We start from the raw sequence: 23,419 nt of genomic DNA, 5'->3' as shown, positions 1-23,419 counted from the left end.
GTTGGAACTGATTCCACATGTTATTAGTGAGAGCTGTTCTCACATTTCCGGCAAAAAATAATGGAGCTGAGGTCTGAAGAGATGACTAATACCTCCCCATTACTGACCCGAGGCCGGGCATTACAATGTAATCCTGACCACTCGGCTGGCCCTTCAAGCGTATTTTTCGGTGCTTGTCTTCCCGGTGCTTTCTGCTGGACGGCTCTGACAGTGTCAACCTGGGCTGCCCAGCCTATTGAAATGAGGAGGCTTTCCATCCCAGGGCAGCTCTCATCTCCATGAGACGCAAGGGTGAGAGCCACCCAGAGCAAAAATTACCCTCCCTGACAACTGGGGTTTTTCCCCTGCTTCAGGGAAGGGCTGCAGCCAACCTGTCCTAGGTGCACAGAAATGCATCCTCACCCTACATTTATCCAGGATTCTATCATCATCTTTAATAGCCTTTGTGGGCATTTTACAAGGTCTTTCAGTTGAGAAATTCTTTAGGTTGAATCTTAAACTCTATTACATTGTTGGCCTCTGTCTCTGCTTTTTTTTTTTTTTTTCCCTTCACTAGCGTGGGAGAATGTTAGCTATATAGACTTTAAAGAGAAAATATAATATTAGCCAGCATTTGTTGAGAGCTTACTACATGCCAGCCACTGTACTAGGAGCTTTACATGGAGGTATTAGCTTCTTTAATATGCCCAGGAAGTATGGCCATGACTTAGGCCCCCAGTGTCCTTGGGGTTAGCGTATCTGTCTACTGGACATTCTTCATCCCTCATTTCTCTTGGCCTCTCAGCTATGTCCAACCCAGCTGACCACTCTCCTTTTGAAATGTCCTCTTCCTCTGTCCTCTGCGACACTGTGCTCTCTTGGATTTATTCCACCTGCGTAGGGGCTTTTTCCCAGTCTCCATGACAGGTTCATCCTTGTGATAGTTGTGTTAAGGTGTCAACTTGGCCAGGTGATGGGGCCCCGTTGTCCGGTCAGGCAGGCACTGGCAAGGGTATTTCATGGCTGGTTGATAGACGAGAAAGCTGGTTTATTTATTTATTTATTTATATTAATAAAACAACAGGGCATTGCGACAGTGGCTCAATGGCCTGCCATTCTCGCCTGCCATGCCAGAGAACCAGGTTCAATTCCTGGTGCCTGCCCATGGAAAGAAAAAAAAAAGCATAAAAACAACATACAAACATTCTTAACATTCCATACATGCTATATAATCAATGGCTCACAATATTGTCACATAGTTGTGTATTCATCACCATGATCATTCTTTTTTTGAACACTTGCATCATTCCAGAAAAAGAAATAAAAAGGAAAAAGAAAAAACTCATACATGCCTTATCCTCTCCCCTCCCTCTCACTGAACACTAATATCTCCATCTACCCAATTTACTTTAACTTTTGTTCCCCTTATTATTTGTTTATTTCTATTCCATATTTTTCACTCATCTTCCCTACCCTAGTTAAAGGAGCATCAGACACAAGGTTTTCACAATCACACAGTCACATTGTAAAAGCTATTCATTATATAGTCATCTTCAAGAAACAAGGCTACTGGAACACAGCTCAACAGAACGAGAGGATCTGATCAGTTGGAGACTTTTAAGGGAGAAGAGAGAACTTTCACTGTTTCTTCAGCCAACGATCCTCTCCTTCCATGAGTTCGTCTAGACCCTTCATCAAAGTTGCCAGTCGCACAGCTGTCCTGTGGACTTTGGATTCTTGTTTTCTCATAATTGTGTGAGACACCTTTATAAATCTCGTATTTACAGATAGCTCCTATTAGTTCTGTTTCTCTTGAGAACCCTGACTATTACAATCCTCTTCTGCTATCTGACCGTTATGCATTAGAATTCCACAAGACTTGGCCCAGGAACTTATTTCTTCTTACACTATATTCTTTCCAAAGGTGAGTTTGCCCATGTGATTGACTTCAGTTATCACCCATATGCCAATATCTCCTTTATTTATTTCCAATCCAGACCTCTCCTGCACTCCAGGGCATACTTGAAATCTCCACTTTGCAAGTTTCAAAGCTGGGTCAACATTTGCAATACTGACTTCACTATTTTCACTTTCATTCTTGACCCTCTTCAATTGCTCTCACTCTCCAGATACAGAAAGGCAAATCCACAAGCTAGAAACCTGGGGTCTCCCCCTCATGCAGTTGGTCACCAAGTTCTTGCTGTTTACTTCCTAATTATTTTTGGCATCTTCTTGTTCATTCATTCTTTGCCACCACCCTAGGCCAGAGTGCCATAATCTCCTGTGGGTTTCAGCTCCCTAACTCCCTGCACACAGGCAGTCCTCCCTGGTCTGTTCTTCACAGAGCAGTCCAGTGGTTTTTGACAACTCATATCTGACTATGCTGATCTTCATATTGAACCCCGCATTGGGGTTCCATTGCTCCCAAGGCATGGACAAAAACCCTAACCATGATCTGGTCCTGGATAGTTCTTTACCTTACATTATTCCTTTCACTTTCTGTGTTCCAGCATATGGCTTTCTCTTAGTTCCTTCATCCATGCTCCCTTATGCCTCAGGATGTTTATGCTGCTGCATCTGAAATGTTCTTCCTTTCCCCTTTGCTAAGGTAACTTCCACTTACCTCCAGCTCTCAACTTGCATAACTTCCTTGAGTCACCTTCCCAACCCTTCTAAGATCAGGTAAGTTCTCTATGCCATGCAGTCTACTTTCCATCAGTTCATGCCCCGTGCTCGGAATAGAGCCGGACCCTAAATGCCACTCTGCAACTGTTAAATGAATTGGCTCCTCTAAAGTAATCTTTCATCGGACACTCATTCATGAAACGAGTCTTGAGGGTCATTCTTTGATCCTCTTTGCAAAGCCCCTATTTCCTGATTAGAAAGGGCAAGGGAGTTCTCTTCTCAGATGTCAAGTGAGAGCTCCAGGTGAGCCCAGCATTTGAGCCTCTGTTTTGCTCCTGTGGCCATGTGTCTCCCTAGGAATTTCTTTGCTGCCTCGGGTCCAGTCTTAAGATCTGCCCACCACACCCTCAATGCAGATGACCAGTGCCGGTCCTATCAGTGAAGGGAAGCTCTGGAGGCTGGAGGAGGGCGCAGGTCTGATGTCTGCTGCTGGTGCATGGCACTGTCCTCCTTGCTCTTTTTGGCTGGATTAGGAAGAGACCAGGACCCAGGGAATATGTCTGTGATTCTTCCCCTTGCACACTAACACACAACCTTCCCCGTCAGGCAGACAGGAAGCACTGAAGTCACTAGAACAATAGGGCACACGTTCTCCCTGCTCTTTTGTATCCCTGCCCTGGCTCTGCTGGCTGAGGGGTTCTCAAAGGACTGAGTTGGTTGCCAAATTCTCCTTTCTGGCAAATTCCCTGCTCCTTTTTTGCAGAATCTAACCTGATTTATTTTCTCTCTTTAAAGCGTGTTCTTTCCTGCACATAAATATTGGGCTGTGGGGGTTTGAAACTTGCACTCCATACACAGAAGCAGAGACAGCCGTGGCTGCAGGTTTATTTTTAAATAAAAATGGGAAAGTTATGAGGCTCCTGAGGTTTTCTGCATTTTAATTTTTCATTCAAAAAAAAAGGGGGGTAAAAGGCAGGAAAGAAAAGAGGGTGGGGGAAAATATCGCCTGTGTCCCGGCTTCCATTTTTCACAGCTCCCTGTTTTCATCTCTTTTACTTGCTTTCCCTTCCCTGACATTTGGCATCTCTGTAAAGTAAGGAAGGAGTGATTACTTCTAAGAAGGGAGTGGGGGATCTGTTCAAGCATTAGGCATGCAGCCCCAGAGCAAATTGCATGCATGGTAAAATATTACCTTAATAACATACTCACAGAGAGCTATGTGTAAATGGTAACAGCTGCTTTTGTGATGACCGTGTTATAAATGATTGCAGCCCTGATCATTAATAATGCATTTGAACAACAACAACTTGATTTGAAGGAAGAAGTACAGACTCATGTTTTTTCCTGGCACGCGACTTCACTCTCGCTCGTTGTACTGGGTGGTTGAGCCCCGGGATTGGAGACCTCCACTGGGGTCCCCTGAATAAGCAAAGGGGGAGCTTTTCCTAGGCCCACCATGTTGACCTTTCCACCAGCGTTTACCCTGCGAACCTTTTTATCTCTCCCTGGAGCTCAAAACATGAGAAACCTGTCACTCTATGGTAGCTTGAGAGTGGGACCGCTGGTGAGAAATCAGGATCCTGGAGGTTTTCCAGCAGTCGGTACTGATTACCGCAAGGGTTATTTCCCTTTAACATGTCCGAGGTTGCTGTTCTTTGCTTTGAGAGTTCAGGCTCTTTAAGATGCTGTATATGACCTTTCAGAGTCCAGATCCAAATATGTGGCCATATCTCTGGCACTCCCACTCCATACCCTCTATTCAAATCACCTCAAACATCTCAGTGTTCCAAAAGCATACCCTACTATTAAAAGTTCCACACCTTCGTAAATGCTGTTTCTTTCTATTCTGCCTGCAGAACTCTTCCTCATCCCTCAAGACCCTGGTCAAATAGGGCCCCTTTCTCGAAGTCACAGGGCTGAGTTAGTTGTCTCATTCTCTGTCATCCTGTCTATACTGTAGCATTTGCCTTAACTATAACATTAATCACACCACTCTCTGTAATACCATATTTACCTATTGATATCTCCCCTGGGTTTTGAACTTAAGGGCAAGAAGTGTGTGTTAGCCTCCTTTGTATCTCCATTCCCTGGAACAGGGAAAGTGTTTGTTGAATGAATAAATGAGCAACCACTCAATAAATATCTTTCTGATTTCTTAGGATTTGATCATATTTTAGGACCCTGGATCCTGAGCTGACATCAGAGGCTATTGTGAAGGCTCGTTCCTGCCCACTGAGGTGCCCCCTTGAAGCACTGGGATTTGGAGTTGGGTCACCTGAAAGTTGTTGGGCAGTTACCAGCAGCAGTGGGATGTAGCCTCCTGTCCTAGCCATTGTCCGTGCTACTTAGATGAGAGTCTGATGCTGCTGCCAGACTGTCTCAGGCCAGAACTTTCTCCTTCAACTTCTTTGCCCCCTGTAAGTCCATCTCTCCTCTAGTGCTTTAGCTGTACACAATGTATTACTACACTGGAAGGACTTCAGTGTACCATAACTTCGGTAAGTTGCAGGTATGCAGACATATTATTCAATTCATTTGGGCAGGAGTTCATATATACTGCAGACCTCTACAGTTGTTTCTGAATCGCATTCTCATTTATACTTGCTTTCAACATCTAATTCTGGCCTGCAGGCTTTTCTTTAGTTTCCTTGATCATTGGGAAGGCAAGCTCCTTTCTCTCTGGGCCTTAAGTTCTGTGCTCTGCGCAATCATCTAAACTCAGCTTGGGATCCTTTTGCACTGGAGTCTCAGAGCAGCCGTGAATTAGACCCTCCCTTTCTGGGCATGAAGACCCCAAGGTTATTCCCCGAAACCTCCCCTGTTTTAACTACTTCTTCCTGCTCTAAAAGCTTTTACTCGCTTTCTGCTTTTTATGTTCGTACTCTAAAACCACTCTCATCTCTTCCTGTTCTAAAACTTCATCATCCTTTCTGAATCCATGTTTTCTCTACAAGTCCTAATTTTTTACAACCCTGACCTCAGAGCATAACTTACTCCATCTGTTCTTTCTAGCCCCGCTTTCCATCAGCATTGCCAATGCAGGGATTCATCTTCTACACTAATTTCTTTCTTTAGAGTAAAAAAAAAGTGAATGATCAGAAAACATTCGCACATCCATAGAGTCATGAATTTATTTTATTTCTTTATAATGTGCCTTCTTACAAAAAGGATTTAAAACCGTTTGCAAAGATGCAAACAATATGGCAAGATAAAGTAAACTAAAAATAAGTCCAAAAACAAAAAAAAAGAGAAGAAAAAGAAAAGGAAGGCAAGGCTAGGAAGCCAGGAGTGAGGTTAGAATGTACTGGACATGTCATGAGGTCCTATCTGCCCACTGGTGCTGGCCTCAAATTTCACCATACGCTGTGCCATGGTCAATGCAAGAGGGAAATAAGATTGATTACAAAATCCAGTGCCCAAGAGACAAAAATGAATCTAAATTTCTCAGGCAAACCACAACTATTTATGGTATCAAGACTAGAAAAAAATTTCTGCTCTGAGTCTTGAAAACGGGTAATATAATAAAACCAGGTTCTCCACAGCATTCTTAGTCTAAACACTGATGATTGTTCTTTGTGCAACATTCTTATTAGGAAAGTTTAACAAGTTTTAACTTAGAGAAATATTGAGAGGATATTCCAGCACCAGATGCGGTGATTGAATGCAGCCATCTTGAAGCTTCTTTTTCACCTGAAATTTCTCAGTTTGGTGATGGCTATGAAGTCATCAAAGATGTGGTCTCTTCTCTCAGAGAATTTACACTGTCATATGCTGTTCCCTCATTTCTGCCTATAGAACTCCTACTCATCCTTCAAGACCCAAGTCAAATGTGCCCCTTTCTGTAACTTTCCAGGGAAGAGTTAGTTGTTCCCTTCTCTGTGATCCTACCTTTATCATAGTTTTTTTTTTTTGGGGGGGGGAGGGTACATGGTCCAGGAATCGGACTTAGGTCTCCCACATGAAAGGCAAACCTTCTACCACTGAACCACCTGTGCACCCTACCATAATATTTTGTTCATCCCTCATCTAGTGTACTAGTCACACGATGCACTGTAATATTTTATTTACAGATTGGTTTTCTTCCTGAGCTTTGAGCTTATTAATCAAAGGGAGCAGGACATAACTATAGGACTCCGAATTGTAGAACACTATTCATGAATGCCTGCAAAAATGAATTAAACGAATTGGACCTGTGAACCTGTAACTTACCTGAGGTACTAAGTATCTTTGGTACCTTGAGTGTCTTCCCAGTATAGAAAGAAATTGCGTACAGTTTAAGCACTAGAAGAGAGTTGGGGATACAAGGGGCAAAGCAAGTATAGGAGAAACTCTTCACCTCAGAGGGGCAGGCAGGAACAGCATATCACTGAACATATTCACCTCAGATATTTGCTGAGAATATAAACTCCCTGGGCGGAGTCCTCAGGTATGAATTTTTAACAAACACCTTTATGATTCTGAGGCAGATGTTTTGGTAAGAAATATTCTGATGGGGAATTAGAGCATGGGCCATGGACCCGCTGTGCAAGGCGCCATGTGCTAGGTATCACATGCATGGTAAAAACCAAATGAGTCTAAAGGGGCAGAGGAGTCACTTCTGACGAGCGTGTTAAGAGAAGGAGATAGTGGAAGTGTTGAGCTAAGCTCTGAGGTTGTGAGAGCTGACACAGGGCGCCCTGCATGTAGAGGAAATAGAGTATGCAAAAAATAAAAAAATGGGAACGTGTAATGCTTGAGACAGATTGTGTCTTTACAGGAGTGTAAGGTCTATGTAGAGAAAACGCTAGGAGTATAGGCCAGAAAGGCGGGTTGTGGAAAAATTAGGGAGGGCTTAGAATGTCAGACTGGTAAGTGTGAGCTTTACTCCCTAGTCAATGGGGAGACACTGAAGGCGCCAGAGCCCCAGAACGATGTGATCAAAGTAGTACTTGAGGAAGATTAATTTGGTTGTGGGGTACAGAATGGGTTAGAGGGTAAGAAGACTACACAGAACGCCACGCATAAAAGGCATCTTATAAATGCTAGTTGAATAAAATGTTTGAAAAGAACAACAAAGAGGCTATTTCAAAGTCTAGGTACAAGGTGATAAAGGCCTTAAGGGAGGAGTAGCAATAAAAAAGAATGGGCAAGGAAAGAATGGTTGAGACATTAATTAAAAACAAATTACAGACTATGATGGTGGACTGTACGGTGCGAAGGGAAGGAAAAATCATTGTTTGCTCTGAAGTTTGGTGCCTGAGCTCCTGGGAAAGTTGTGGGTCCAACTCCCTGTATGAAGAAAGCCAGAGGAGGCCCTAGATGTGATCAAAGAAAACGAGTCCCGTGAATTAGGAATGTGATTGGAATGCATGAGAGGGATCAGGGCTTGGGAAGAGTTTGGGCTGAAAAATGAACTCTTGACCACTACAGTGCTGGGAGAATCCAAATGAGCCATTCTAAGAGATGCAAGAACAGCCCAAAAAGTATGGAGCCTAAGTTAGGGCAGTCTCTAGAATTCAAGGAAGAGGAGCATTTAAAGAAGGAAGGCACTAAGAACTGTGCTCTAAGCTGCAGACAGTTGGGGAAATATCAGAGCTGAGAGCCTACTCTAGGATTTAATGATTAGGTTTATCACTGGTGACCTTGGAGAGAGTGATTTAAATGTGCAGTGAGGATGTTAAAGTTCCATTTATCAGGACTCAGATCAGATCCAAAGTCCTCAATTTACTTATTTATTTATTTCCCCTAGCTCCTGATCAGATCTGCCTGCTCCCTCCTCCATTCAGCACAAGTTAAGAGGACCCTTAAGAGGTAACCAGCACTTGATAGTACTTTAATGGCCATGCAGTTCCATCACCCAAGGAATGGAAGCAGATGCATCCAAGAATCAGTTTCTTCTATGCCTGCTGTCTGCTGTGCTTCTGGCTGGATTCCCTGAGTTCTGTGCCCACATGAAACAGCTTGTTTTATGCCTGAGCATTGGTTCTGTAGTCTTTCCTCTATATTTATCAGGGTTTTCTGGTGGCAAGTGACAGAAACTCAATTCAAATTATCTTTAAAAACAAAAAGGAAATTTACTGGTACATGCAATTGGGAATTTCAGGTACTACTGGATCAGGGGACCCAGATGATGCCATCAGAATTCTCTCCCCATGTCCCCTCTCTGCATGTCTTTTCTTGGCTTAATTATTTCTTCCTGCAGAGAGACCCTGTCCATATTGTCAAGGAAGGTTTATATCTCTAACAGCCATCCCCTACCCCTGACTAGAAAATTTCCAGGGGAGAGCTCTGAGTGGCCAGACATGGTCTCATACTCACCCTTGGATCAGTCGCTTTGACCAAGAGAATGGGGAACAGTGACTGGCTGGACCTGAGTTGCAGCCACCCCTGCTACCGGGTGCTGTCGGCATCCCATTGGAGCTGCGTTATTGGCATGTCCAAGAACAGTTTCCCAAAAGAAGGAGGGATATCAATAGTTAAAGATGATGGGGGTCAGCCCAAGATAAAAGATGTCCAATTATACTCCATCTACTTGACAAACAGCTTCCTTGTCCCCCTTCTTCCCCTAGTGAGTCTGTGCTTATATCCCACACCCATGTTCACATCCTTTGTCACAAATTCGTGGTCTCAGTGCTAAAGAGGAAGCTGAATACCTAGGCTTTCCCCTCCTCCCTCTCTTCTCTGGGCTCACTTTGTGACAGCCATCACCTACCTGTGCAGAGGCCTCTCCTGATTTCCAGAGGCCCCAGGCTGGAGTGCCAGGGGATGCTTAGATCAGGGCGGTGATGAGCTGGCTGCAGTGTGTGGGAGTAGAGGCAGAGCCAGCCTGGGCTGCTGAGCCAGGTGAGATGAAGGTGCCCTAAGCAGGAGCCTGAGGGCAGAGTGCCCACTTGCTGCTTGAATCCTGCAGAGGACTTGGTGCTTTCTGTGGGCCTATGTTGACTTGCTCTGTGACCTTAGGCTAGACACTTAATTGCTCAAGGTTGCTTCCCTCAACTCTTCTATCTGGCAACCATGAATAATGATACGACAGAACTGGCAGAAGCTGCCCTTTCTAGGGATGTGTTAATTTGGGGGCTTGGTGCGATGGAAAACAGCTGTACCCCACAAAGGCTCCTCGGCCTCAGCCCCAATTCTCAGCAGAGAGCAGGATGCCGAGAATCTTAGGACTTGAGGTTTTCTGAATCAGCTTCCTGAACCGTATCGCTCACACTACTGAGGGGGGAAGTGATGTCCCCTTTTTACACTAATGGGTGAGAGTGGGTGTGTACTTTCCAAGATGCTTAAAAATGATTGTTGCCAGATCTGGGGCTTCTGGTACCGTAGAGGCCCTAGGTCAGATGCAGGGTTTGGGGGGCCTGACAACTTTTTCATAATTCCTTATTCTCCCCAGTCCCTGCTCTCCAGGTCCTGGATCAGGGACAATTCAAATGAGGCTCTAGGGAGGTGTTTATTTTACACACAACATGTTGCAACTGGATGACATGCCAGAGAGGTGGATGAGCGGTGGGGATACAGCGGGCCGAAGCTCCTCAGCTATAGATGGGGGATTGACCTGCAAATCAAAGACACACTTTAGCTTTTACTCTCGGCCCTGTCCAGCCCTATAGTCTCAAACTTCTGTGTGCTTTTATCATCACCTAGAGTGGAAGAAAAATGCATATTCCAGGGCATGGCCCCAGAGAATAGGGATCATTAGATCTGGTGAGGGCATCCAGGGGTCTGACTTTCAGCAAGCAGCTCAGGAGATTCTGACATAGGTGGTCTCAGATTCCATGGAGAGACTGAATTCTGTGGGAGGTAAAGGATGGGGCTCTGAGCCCTTTGTCTGTGTTCAATCAAACCAGCTTCACTTTTATGTTTGGTGCATGGAGGTGCTTTGCAAGACTACATTGGAGTAATGGACTTCGTGGTCTAAAAATAATTAAAAAACTGCTGAACGAAAGCAATCTAATCACTTTGTCAAATTTAGAGTCCAGATTTCTGAACTTTGCATTCAAGGCCTTCTATGATCCAAGTCTGCTTCATGCTATTTGAGCCACAGGCGACTCGGGTGTCTCCAAAATAGGTTTCCCACATCCTTATCTCTCTGTGCACTTGTTTTCTCCCAGTGGGAAATTCAACTCTTCTCTTCCTCTGACTTCCCTAAACTTCCCTATCCTTCAAAACCCCAGAAGCCCGCCTTCTGCAGGAAGGCTTCCAGGACTATACCGGAAAGACAGGATCCCTGGGGTCCCCAGTAGGTGGGCTATGGGCAAGGCACAGCTGGAGAGGGTTGGGGGAAGAGGCTGAACCTTCCTCCAACATGTTATCTTTCATCTAGTGATTACAAACAGGATAAAAAAAAACCTCAGAAGAAATAGTGAAAGCCAAACACTGGGGGACCAGACATCAAATGGTGGTTGAAAACCCCCTCCTTACCCTACTCCCTGCCCCAGGTTCTCAACCCTTATATTAGGCCCCCAGGGTGCTCTGGGCAGTGGGTGTCAAATGCTTATCCGGTTAAAACACACAAGAGGGCAGAGCAGATGGAGCCCCCTTTGCTTTCACCTCACCCCACTTGTCCACAGTCACAGGCATGGCTTTTCCTCAGCAGGATAAAACTATTTGGGGGTGGACATGGATGGGTCAGTGTGAGGATGGAGAGGCTGCCTCCCGACTCCATGCCTGGAAAAGCTGGCCCTCTCACTGCAGGCTCTTTCCTCTGCCGGGGGAGGAGGTGCAAGGTAGGAGCGGGGAGCACCCAGGTCTCTCGTTCCTAGAGCTGTCAGCCTGACCGGAACAGGCACATTCATTTTCAGAATAAATAATCAACTCAAAAAATGTACCAAATTCATTTTCAAATTGGCTTGTCAGACACATGTGTGCCCAGGACAAGGCAGTTGAATAAAATGTATCTTGGGGAGCAAGGTGAGCCGGCCTGTCTCATTCCCTTAGGAACATCTGGTAAATAAGGGCCCTTCTTGAAGCCGGAAGCAGAGAATTCCCCAGAACAGATTGAATTCTGGCTTTGTCTTAATGAACGTCAATATTTATTACCAAAGGCGTTGTGCTCCTTGGAGTGATCGAGCATTTCACCATTTCAGCTCTCGCCTGTTGCCTTCCCAGGTACCAAATGCTATGTAATTGCTGCTCATAAAGGCAGCAGACAATATTGCCAAGGAAACTCACTCCTGGCTGTAAATCTTCATAATCAAAACCAGCAGAGCTTTGCTTTCCATTTGGGCAGCGTTTCCCGGAGGGCAGGGCCCACCCGTGTTTTCTGGTTTTCCTCCTTTGGGGCAGGGAGACGTCCAAACACTCTGGGGTAAGGCAGAGCTCCTTCTTGGACTGCGGATGGGGCTGCCAGCCGGCAGTGGTTGGAAAGGCTGGAGGGGATGGGAGTTACAGCCCCACACCCTGCTCCAAGGTTGAGAGCCAAGTGCTCCCCATAAATGTGGAAGAGCCCTGGGAGGTTGTCCTGTCCAACCTTCTCACTCGGCAGATGAGGAAGGAGAGGCTGAGAGAGGGGGGGTTTCCACCAAGGTCACACAGCTCCCAGGCCAGCCCCTCATGCACTTGACCACACAGTCACCTGGAGATTGAAGAGTAAGCTCACAAGAGATCCCTGAGCTGGATGCTAGCTGGCAGGGCGAGTGGCCTCCATGAAGACTTTCTTCAACTCCTGGTAAGTGTGGGGCCCTATAATTACCAAGAGTCTTGGCTTCCTGGGACCTTGTCTAAGCACATTTCTTTTCCTAGCTCACATAAGCCTGTTACCTGCCCCAGCCTGTCTTGGGGAACCCTCCGGAAACTAGTCCCACCTCTGCCCTTTGGCCAAAAACATGCCTGGGAGCAGCAACCTAGGCTGAAAATTTTGTAAAATCCAGCTTTTCCTCACAGTGAATAATCCCTTTGTTTCTAGTAGGGTTGAAGAGCTGGGGTACACTTTTACCCCTCTGAGAAGGAGTTGGGAAGAGCAAAGAAAAGGCTGAAATGCCTGAGCTCAGGACACCAGGCTGAGGCTGAGTTTGGCTTCTGGTTCTGCCTCCTTTTCTCTTGCCAACTTGCTAAGGACAGAGATGGCTCTGGGGCAGAGATGCTAAATGGGTTTTGGAGAGTGATGTAATGTGGTTCCCAGACACCAGATCAGTCTGCTGAAACTGCCTGGCTGTTGTTATGGGAGTTATGTTGGAGAGAATTATAACTTTTGACAATGGACATCTCATCTCGTACAGATGCGCCCTTTATAGAATCTGCCAGCAAGATTACAGCGGCATCATGCTGTAATGGGAAGAGGAGTCAATAATTCTAGGGTTATTGATTGTAACCAGACCTATTCTTCTTTTTTAATTTATATTTTATCTGCTTTTTTTTTTCAAACTGTTTTTTAAAAACCCATCCTCACGAAAGCACTTGCTGGATCAAATGCAATTGATTACATTTTTAAGATGATAGGAGAAATGTGCTGCCCTTAGGAGAGGTGGGGACGAGGCAGCACGTGGCTCCATGGGGAGGGGAAATGTGCACCAGGAAATGGACAGGGAAGTGGTGGAATGAGGGAGGAGGGCCAGGAGAGGGGAGGGCCCAGAGCAAAGCCAGAGAGCTAGGAGGGGACCTCGGTGCTGACCTTGAAGCAAAGCCTTTTCTCCCTGAGGCCGAGGTCTGATGAAGATGCTCTAAGATTCAGATTTCCCAACGCTTTGTAGGTCCGCTTGGATCTTAGTGCAATCCTAAGGCTGTAGTAGGCTCATCCTTCGGTGCCGGCTTCCTCCGGGAGGCCTCTCTTGATGAGGAAATGGAGGCCTGGATGGAATAAGGCGGGTGGAACGTGCACATACATACATGTACATGCATTCACATGTGTGCACATGTGGTAAATCTTCATTACAGAAAGTTTATATATGGGACACAGCAGATTACTTGCCATGTGTTTTTAATTGTCAGATTGGTCTACATGGGGTGAGCTGGTTACTAACATATAAGCTCTTAAACGTTGGATACGTTTTTGATGTTCCTTTTCTCCCAATATCCGTCTGCCTCTAACCCACTAGGTACTGTGGTATGATAAAACTACTGGGCATTTGCCGGATAATCCTTGGTGAGTTAAATGACCATTTGAACATGCTCTTATTGCAGAGAAGTGACCGTGGACTTCTCTAGTTACCAAACCGGGCACAGCATGAATTTCAGATTCAACTTCTCCATCACCCCATGACTGCATGTGTTTCTCTTCCAGTTGATGAGAATCCTCAGGCTCTTTTTCCATAATAATTGGTCATAAACTGGATCATAGAGTGGACATGCTCAGAGGGAGCTTAGAGACAGACTAGTCCAAAGCCCTCATTTTCCAGAAGAGGAAACTGAATCCCAGAGAGATCAAAATGGCCTGCCCAAGGCCAACAATTAGTTTAAGTTAAAATCAGGAGCTATTTGGTGCTCTTTCCCCGTGCTAAATTTTTCTTTATCTTGCTTTATTTCCTTTTGTGGGCAGTAGGAAAAACTGATCGCCTATTTCCCCAGATGCTGTCACTGTCCTCTCCCCAACTCCCCAAACTTGCTAAGCTGAACTTCAGAAAGTCCTTCCTCCTTCCTTCTATTTGGTTCCAGATGGATCTGAGAGCAGCAGGGCCTTGGAGAAAATATAGGAGGCAGAAATGGAACTAGAATTGGTCTGCTTGATACCCACTGACTCGTTTTATGTAGGCCTGGCCCACATTCTTCTAGGTCGGAGCTGGTGCTGGCTATTCTGTCGGGTGAGGCTGTGAGCTCAGGTGAAGAGAGAAAGGAAGATCTTCATCTCATTGCATGTCCCTGAGTGGGCAAACATATGCCAACTTAATTTTGGCTTGTGCTTCCACATCTAGGATGTGGGGGTGATTTGGGAAGGAATGAGAAAGAAGGCTTAGGATAATATAAGTCCAAGGGTACCCCAAAAGATGACGATGCTCCACTGGCTGATCTTGACCTCTTCTCTAGCCCCTGTAGCCCTCACTGCCAACCCCTCTGGCCAGAGACCTGTACCATTTCATTTCTCAGAGACTTGCTCTGTCTTCTTTCTTCACCCCTGCCCTGTCTGAGATGATAGCACGTGGTTTGATGAAAAGGACAGTGGTCTCTGAATCAGAAGACCTGAGTCTGAAACCAGGTCACATTGGGCAAGTCACTTAACTTCTCTAAATCTCAGTCTTTTATGTATACAAAGGGCTGAAGATACCTGTTCTTTGTACTTTACCTAGTCATGGAGGAACTACACTGATAGCTTGAGTGATAACGTCATGTCAGTTGGAGCCACCCACCACCTACAGGTCAGGGGCGTTTACGTTTATGGATGTTATTTAAGATTGCACTTGTGGAATTCAGGAGACATTGAGAAAGGTGGGGGACCTTTGCATTGGAATCCTGTTGGCTTCTGGTTCACCAGGCCCTGGAACAAGAGTCCTGTAGGGTTTTTTCTAAAATGTGAGAGGGAGGCTTTTTCCCTCTAGGCCATTGACTCTGCTTTTTCAGTCACCTGGGTCTGGCACTAATGAGCTGTTAATAACACGACCATTACCTATGCAAATGAAGGGAGCTGGGCTGGGGCTGGAGGTGCCTGCAGTGACAGTTGGCTTCCTTCCAGAACTAAGCAATAAATCATGTTGCTGTGGTTATTAACCACTTTAACCGAGATGCCCCATGGACTGACCCCCACAGGTCCCTGGTTTCCTGGCTTGTTTATGGCACCGCACTTCCCAGGAGACTCTAGGGACGTTAAGGGTTAATAAACCTCAGCTCTATAATAAGAGGGTATTGTGGTATCAGGGGTTAAGAAGAAAGGCTCTAACTCCCCATTTGGCCCTTGACTCTGATGTGTCCTTGAGCCTGTTACTTTACTCTCTTTGTCTCAGTTTCTCTGGTGGACACATAAATAATGACTGCTATGAATTTGCTTTTTTTCCAGTCAGGATGTGGTCTGTGGTGAAGTAGAATTGTCTTGTTCTGACTCTACCCATTCATCCCTCAAGGAATAAGGTAATTGGTTAAAGTTTGCAGCTCCAGAATAGGCTGGAGAGAAGTGGAGTGATAATAAAAAAACAAACATAGAAGAGCAGATAAGTTAGTAGGTGGCAAAACACATCTGTGGCCATAAATACAGATTGTTAGAAGAGGTAGAGGGAGCTTTCAGCTGGACAGGGTATGGGGAAAAGGGCTTGTCCCATTAACAAACACTCTTGTTGTCTGCTGCATAAGCTATACCCTTTCCAAAATCAGGGTCAAGGCTGAGATGGCCTCTGAAGAACACATCCTGTTCCCATGGCAAATGCTAGGTTATGTACTTTTCTCTCCTTTATACTGATCTATATGTCTCCAGTCTCAGCAGCCTACAACCACCAAAACCAGCTTTCAGTTTCCTTCTATATCCAAATTGTTAGGGCATGCAGGAGACATTTGTTAGGCTGTTTGCCCAGCTGGCGAATGTTTCTCACTGTTTTGGCATCAACCCTCAGAACACAGAGTGGGGTGTGAGGACCTATGTAATCAGAACCCTCCCTTCTGAGTTCTGAAGCATTGGGTTATAGGCTTAGGGATCCGATGGGAATAAAAATAGCAGTTGTTGTACGTGGTAAAGCTATATAGGAAAATCAGGTTCGGATCTAGGGTCAACATGGGCTTTCTTTCATTCGCTCCTGAATTGAGCTTTCCTACTCAGTCATAGGCAGAAACACTGGGTGGCTGCCCCGGTGGGCTTACTCTGTGTTGGTGACAAGAATACTTGGTGTCTATGTGCAGGCTGATGAGAAAGAGTGAGAAGCTGTGAGAGAGAAAGGAGTGCATTTGCCAAGATGGACACCAAATCCTGATGGCCTATAACCTCATTGGCTATAAGTCCTTGAAGCAGACATGCACTATGGTAACCCCATGAATCCCATCCCCAGTGTTCACACCCTATAAAATTCTCTCCCCTTTGCTGTGCACTGGACACAAGACTTGTTTTTAGTCAATAGATATGGCAAGGGTGAAAGGATTTGTAATCAAGATTACAAATCGCTTGATGTTGACGAAGCCTACATGGCAATGAGTTGCAGCCTCTAACAACTATAGGTGGCCTTAGGCAGACAGCCAGAAAAAATCCAGGGCCCTTGTCATATAACCATGAGGAAATGAATTCTGCTAACCATCTGAATGAGCTTGGAAGTGGAGTCTTCCCCAGTTGAGCCCCCAGATGAGAATGCAACCCAGCAAACATTGGTTCCAGTCTTTTTGAGACCCTTAGCAGAGGACTCAGTGAGATAAGAGAGGCATGTTGTTCTAAGCTGCTAACTTTCTGAAAGCTTGTTATGCAACAATGGAGAACAACTACTGTCCTCTTGGGGAAAAGGGAGTGGCAACAGGAATAGATGATGGAGAAAATAGAGGTAATGCTTTAGTGAAGGAAGCTGTTCTTATTGTATGGACCTGAGTATCATGAGAAGGAGATAACGCCCTCTCTTCCACTACAAACAGGGGTAGGTTTCTATTACCTTGCCCAAACCAAAACTGCCTTAAGCCATTCTGGCTATTTTCTTCTTGGATTGGATACTTAAAAGGAGAGAAAAAGGATTTGGAAAGCAGAGCCAAACCATGTTGGTGCCTGTATCATATGTAGAGGATCCATCAACTCCCTTGTCTGAGAATCCTTTTCTTCCTAGATTTTAATTTTCCGATTTTTCCTTTTGTTCCATGAGATATCAAACTATTCTTCCAATAAATCCTTCATCCTTGTTTTTTTAAAAGAAATTTTTCTTAAGCCAGCCATAGTTGATTGCTCTAGTTTGTAACCAAAATATCTTAAAAACCTGGTATATTTTTTCCCACTAGGAAAATTGCCCCAAATTAGATTCATCAACTGTTCTTCCTTCTTTCCCCTATTTCCTTTTGAAGGAAGTAGTTCAGTTTTTCTCTGTTCTCCTTGGTCCTCTAATCTTCCTGCCCTGTTGCTTTCTCTGCTGCCAAATTATTCCACTGAGATTATTTCCTGTCTGGTCCCAACTTCTTGGCTAGAGGCTGCCATTGATAACACCAAAGCTGGATTCAGGACCAGGAACACCAGCTCTTTCCTTGGCCCCTCCTCCTTAAACATGGGATTTAGACTTTAGGCTAATTCACTTCAGCCCAACTGAGACCAGACTGTGACATTTAACAAGACTTTACTAAAGTCTTAAATATAACAGAAGTTCATCAACTGTAGCCTTGGCTATCCTTCAAATTCACTGATATGAACCCACCCCCCAGTCCTTTGTTGGGCTGGATCCCTGCCCAGCTGCTGATCTGCTTCCATGTGGCAGGAGCCATGCATCCCCCATCTATCCTGCTACCAAACTGAATGATTCTGATTCCCCAAATGAGAAGGGAGCCATTTTGTCTTCTAGCTCCAATCTTTAAAATTTATTTTCCCTCAAGATTGAGTTTGCCCCAGGATGACTGATGGTGGGAATATGCATTACCTTTAGGGGGAACCTCCACTAAACCTCAAAGTTGTATCTGTCTGCATATTCTCAAATGTCTATTATCACAGTCCCACAATGCGCTAACCAATGTCTGTTTTATTCGATATTAAGATAGTGTCCTATGTTAGCATGAACTGTCTGGTCTAGGTTGTGTTGTGCCAGATCTAGTCCAATTCTATCTTTCATCTCAGAGGATGGGTCTTTATTCCCTTCTTTTGTCTGTATATCTAAATTCTGGTGGGTCAACTATTGGATTAAAAAAACAAACAAAAAGCAAGCTCATGTATATTCTTCTCAAAAAGAAACAGTAACATTCAGGCATACCTCTTCTGAAATTTAGACTTGGGAGAAGAAAATCTATCCAACCAAATGTGTAGGAAAATGATTAGGATAAATTACTCTGGACGTGTAATATTAAACAAGACACCGGAAAGCTCAATTTGAACCATCAGCATTTGGGTCACCAAGGAGCTCCCAGCGAGGTCTTCCTTGAAAACTTTAGCATGTCCTTGTCTTACATTTGCATTGGTAAAATGCTCCTTATAGAGATCATTCCAAACAAAGTAGCAGTTTATCCAAAAATTTAAATTCCATTCTCCAGTGGCCTTCCTCTGACATGTGGCCCCAGCTCTCTGACAGAGTGGAGAGAATCTGCTCCTGGATGTTAGAAGAATGAATTCCAGTTCTGTCTCTACCACAAACCATGTCACCTCGAACATCCATTTGACCTTTAGAGAAACTTTGTTTTATGTATTATAGAGGGGTTGGAATAGATGGATTATATGGTATCTTCTAGCCCTAAGGTCCTATGCTTCCCCAGGAGATGGTGGGAAGGATGTGACTGGAAGAGTGATGGTAGGTACAGTAACACCCAGCTGCTTCATTCTGAGCTGTGATGCAGAAAGACTCAAATGCTTCTCATGCCAGGTGCTCTACTGATGCCCGTGGGTGTGAGATCTACACAGGGACACACATGCACTACTCAACAGAAGGCTTGGGCAGGACAGGACCTGCCATCACGGGTGGAGGTGCTGCCCTTTCTCCTTTGCGGTCCAATGCCTCCGGGTCATCACTGTTCAGACAGGTCTTGTGTGATTTGAAAGGGAAGACTTACCCTAGTAAATATTAGCATCTTTGTGCCAACATCTACCCAGATAATCACCCCCACCCCATCCCAACCTACCCAGTTTGCATTGTTTCTTTGCAAATTCTCCATGTTTCATCTGGGTTCTCTCTATTCGTAGGTTTGTCTTGTCTTCCTGTTTCTCATGTGTCCCTGGATCCTGGTGCCTGGGCTGTGTCCCTTTTCCTTCTTTCCCTATTACTCTATACTCTCTGAATGCCTTCACCTGCCCCTTAGGACTGTTTCCTAACTGCTGCTTCCCACTCTTCCCCGTGTGGCTCCCCAGGCAGCACCTCCCAACCATGGGACAGCACCAAATGCGTCTGGTCCAGAAACTGGGCATCCAAGATGAGCTACTGTCCCCCTGGAGACTGCTTCCTGGGGGAAGGAAGTGTTAATCCCACTCCTGCCAAGAGCAGGCTCCCCTAGGGCCATGTGCCATGTTGGCACAGGCTGGTCCACGACAGTGCTCTCCCTACCTGCCTGTCCAGCTGTATTTGTGTGTACACATGATACGGTGCCAGACAAGTGAGTGCAAAGCCACTTAGGGGGATGATTAAATTCTTCAGTGTGTTTGTCTTAGAGTCTGTCAGGGACATTGGTAATAAACACAGGGCTTTTTTGCCCCCAACCACATGTCTTGGCATTTCTCCAAGTCATCAAAAGAAAACAAGTCATAATTGAAAGAAATAAGACAGTGGGTATTTAAGGGACAAGCTTCATTTTTCTTACTACTCTCCAATTGTTAGATTTCCATAAGGACAGTAGAAGTTGAAGGCCTACTGTGTGTCAGGCTTATTACTACACTATTTCTATTCTCACACTTCCTCTCTTCGTTTCATCCACTGAAGGTATCTACTGGAAACCCCAGTTTCATTCCAGACATCTGCCTTTTTCCCATTCCCCTGACAGTGGGGTATGAGACATAATTCTCATTCTACAGATGAGGAATGATGCTCAGAGACACCAAATTTTTGCTGAGGTCACAGAGCTAGTAGTTGGGAGAGCAACATTCTAAGCTAAGTTTGTCTTCCTCCAAAGGCCATGATGACTCATTGATTTAGCAGACCTTCAGAGTGTCCCTGCTCCTAGCATGGTGCCAGCTGCTGGAGAACAAGCCATGGTCTTTCCTTCAGGACCCTGCAGTCCAATGAAGGCAACAAATATATAAGTTAAAAATCGGGCTACAGCCAAGGAATGTACATTGCTCTGTGAAAGCGGAGAAAAGAGACTGGTTGACTGCTAGAGGGGAGTCAGAAAAAACTACAGAGAGGGGGAGGTGTGATTGGAGTCTTGAAAGATGGGTAGAAGTTGACCAGTTAGGTGATAAGGGAATTCTGGCAGCGAAACAAACATGAAACGAGAAACATAGACACAAGAAAGACCATGTCCTGTGAGGAAAACTTCAACGTCTGCTGTCTGGCAATGGCATGTCGTGCATCTGGGGGGATTGTGGGAAATCATATGCCTTAGCTTTATCCTAAAGCAAGGGGGGAGCTCCTGAAGTTTGAGCAGGAGAGAGATAAAACCATTCCTTAAGAAACAAACTGGCAGGAGTGTGGAGAACTGTGGGGCACACTTGCACGTGTGGGTGGGTAAGGGAGCACTAGAGGTGCGGAGAGGCTTTTTCAGTAGATTAGAGAAGAGGTGATAAGGGCGGGCATGGAGGCAACAGCAGAGGGGATGGTGGGGAGAGGCCAGATTTGACAAATCATTGTGTTAGTCAATAGGTGACTCAGAGACCGTTAACTGTTGGGGCAAGTGAGGAGAGGTGAGGTGTTTGTCACAAGGAGGTTTACAGTTAAACATCCTGAGTGAATGACGTTATCGTCGACTCAGACCAGGAAAGTGAGAGCCCAATAACAGGGTCAGCTTTGCAGATATTGGTACTTGATGGGACTGATGCTGCTGTTTTCTGAGGATAATTTGGGGGGTGAGGGTGGGGAGGATATAGTAAGGCAGGGGTCAGAAGAGAAAGGGGATGTCCAGGATGTGGCCAGGGTTCATACTAACATTCCTGGCCCATGAGTTAAGGTTTGAGTGGGAGAAGCCCCAGCTCATGTGCAAAGCTGCCCCACATTCCCAGAGCTCTTGTCATATTGATGCCCCTGCTTGTCATGGGTCAGGCTCTGATGGCCTCCGTGGTGCTGACACTTTATCAGTGAGTGGAAAAAGATAATTGACCATCATCTCACCTCACCTCGCCTTGCCTCAGCTGATAGAGAGAAATTTAACTGCATCATTCTACTATAATTTCACATCATTCTCCACCTTTTTCTCCCTAGTTTTCATTTGGAAGTTTACAAAAGTGATTGATGATTTGCTATCAAATACAAAAAAAAAAAGAAGCTAAAATATCATTGGACATTTTAACAGCCTTTAAAATATAATGGTTTCTCTGGCTGGACATCCACAGTAGCGGCTGTAGCCGAGAAGGTCAAGCTTTAATGAACTGGTGAGAATTAGAGAAGGAAAGTGAAAGTGATCAATGCTCGGAGCTGGTTCCACAGTGCATTGACCTTGGGGGAAGACGAGACATCACTGTTTATGAAACCCCTCTGGGAGTGTTTGAGGGGCTGTCCCAAGCCCCTGGTGAGGGTGGCCAAGTTGGCCTGTGAAAGTGAGTTGGGGGTCCTGACTCATAGCATGATGAGGCTGATTGCTTCTAGCTCAGTCCTTGTTTAGACTTTGTTAGTAACCCAGGCTGGCTTTGAGGTCCCAGACTCCTTAACAGACTCCCTCAACCCTCTGCCTTTTACCCTTTCCAAAGATCCCCAAGTTCTCTCCCCTGGCCATTGTTTTGTGACCCGAGGAGCCCTCTGACTTGCTTGTGTTCGTCTTGCTTCATTCTTGGAAGTGGAATCTACCTTTGTAGCCATTTTTGTATATAAACCTCTGAGCTTCTCACTGTGCCATGCTGGACAGAGGATGGGAGGGGAAATTGCGGTCTGTGAGTCACCTACTCTGTTTCCTCTTCCAGGCGCTGACCTATAGACTGTCTCATTTGATTATTTCTTGAGGTAGTTATTCTAGCACTCACTTGTGGATGAAGAGACTGAGGATCAGAAGCTATATCAGGCAGCTGCTAAAATGACCCCCAATGAGCTCCACTTCCTGGTAGCCATGTCCCTGAGTGTGGGCTGCACCTAGCACTTGGCTCCCAATGGACAGAACACAGCAAGGCTGATGGAAGGTCACACCTGATTTACAAAAAGTTGGCTGCGAGACTGTGACTTCATCTTGTTCTTTTGCTAGGCTCCCTTTGACAAAAGCCTGTTGCCGTGTTGTGACCGGCATGGCAAGGAATGGAGGGAGGCCACCAGCCAACAGCCAGTGAGGGGCTGAGGCCCAGAGTCCCACAGCCTGGGAGAACCTAAAACCCCCAGCCATCACATGAGTGGGCTTGGAAGCAGCTCCTCCGCTGGCAGAGCCGGGAAGTGCCAGCAGCCCCCTCCAGCCTTGATGGTGGACTGTTGAGACCCTGAGAAGAGGCTAAGCTGCACCTGAATTCCTGACTGAACTAGTAAATGTGTGTTGTTTTAAATCTCAAAGCTTTGGAATATTTTCTTGTGTAGCAATAGATAAATAATACAGAAGGGTTAAACAAGTTGTACAAAATAGATAGCTAATAGGCGACCAGACTCCAACATGGAAGTGCTTCATGTTAAAGCCTGTGATCTTTTCATGTTAATACATACATTAATAATATAATATGATATGATATGATATGATATGATATGATATGATATGATATGATATGATATGATATAATATAATATAATATAATATAATATAATATAATATAATATAATCCTATAGGGGATGCAAGTCCATTGGGTGATGAGATACTGACATGTGAAAAAGGCCAGGGATTCACAGAGAAATCTGTTTTTTCTTCACCCTGCTGGTGAGCCTTGCAGTAGAGTTGTAGTGGAGAGGTCTGATGATGGCGCTTCCCCCTGAAAGCTCTTTCCCATTAGACAGATTGCACTTAGGAACATCTGCCCAGAAGCACTCCAGTTGATTTAAGCATCTTTGCTTTTAATTTTGGGTACCTTTCAGAGGGAAAGAGAAAAATAAGGTTAGTTTCCTGAAGTGTAATTGTTTTGGGCAGTTATTTATTAATGAAAGGGAACAACATGTCAACAGGCCCCGAGTTTAGCTGTAGAACTAATGTTTGCTGAGGCTCAGGTTAAAAGAAAGGTAAGCCTGCTGTCAGTCTGCGTTTGCCCAGCTCCATGATCACCTATTAATTATTTGCCCT

The 23,419-nt window shown here is 45.2% G+C and overlaps 1 long non-coding RNA gene across 1 annotated transcript; it reads left to right on the top strand.

The window, feature by feature from the left end:
* The first annotated feature begins 11,790 nt into the window (after nt 1-11,790).
* LOC143644195 (uncharacterized) lies at nt 11,791-22,706 on the top strand. Its single transcript, XR_013156546.1, has 2 exons — nt 11,791-12,250; nt 22,411-22,706. It is a non-coding gene; the product is annotated as an uncharacterized LOC143644195 (long non-coding RNA).
* Nucleotides 22,707-23,419: the final 713 nt, after the last annotated feature.

The sequence above is a fragment of the Tamandua tetradactyla genome, chromosome 8 (genome assembly GCF_023851605.1).
Source record: "Tamandua tetradactyla isolate mTamTet1 chromosome 8, mTamTet1.pri, whole genome shotgun sequence".
NCBI lineage: Eukaryota > Metazoa > Chordata > Mammalia > Pilosa > Myrmecophagidae > Tamandua > Tamandua tetradactyla.
Note: the sequence above shows the minus strand (reverse complement) of the source record. Positions and strands in the feature narration are given on the sequence as shown.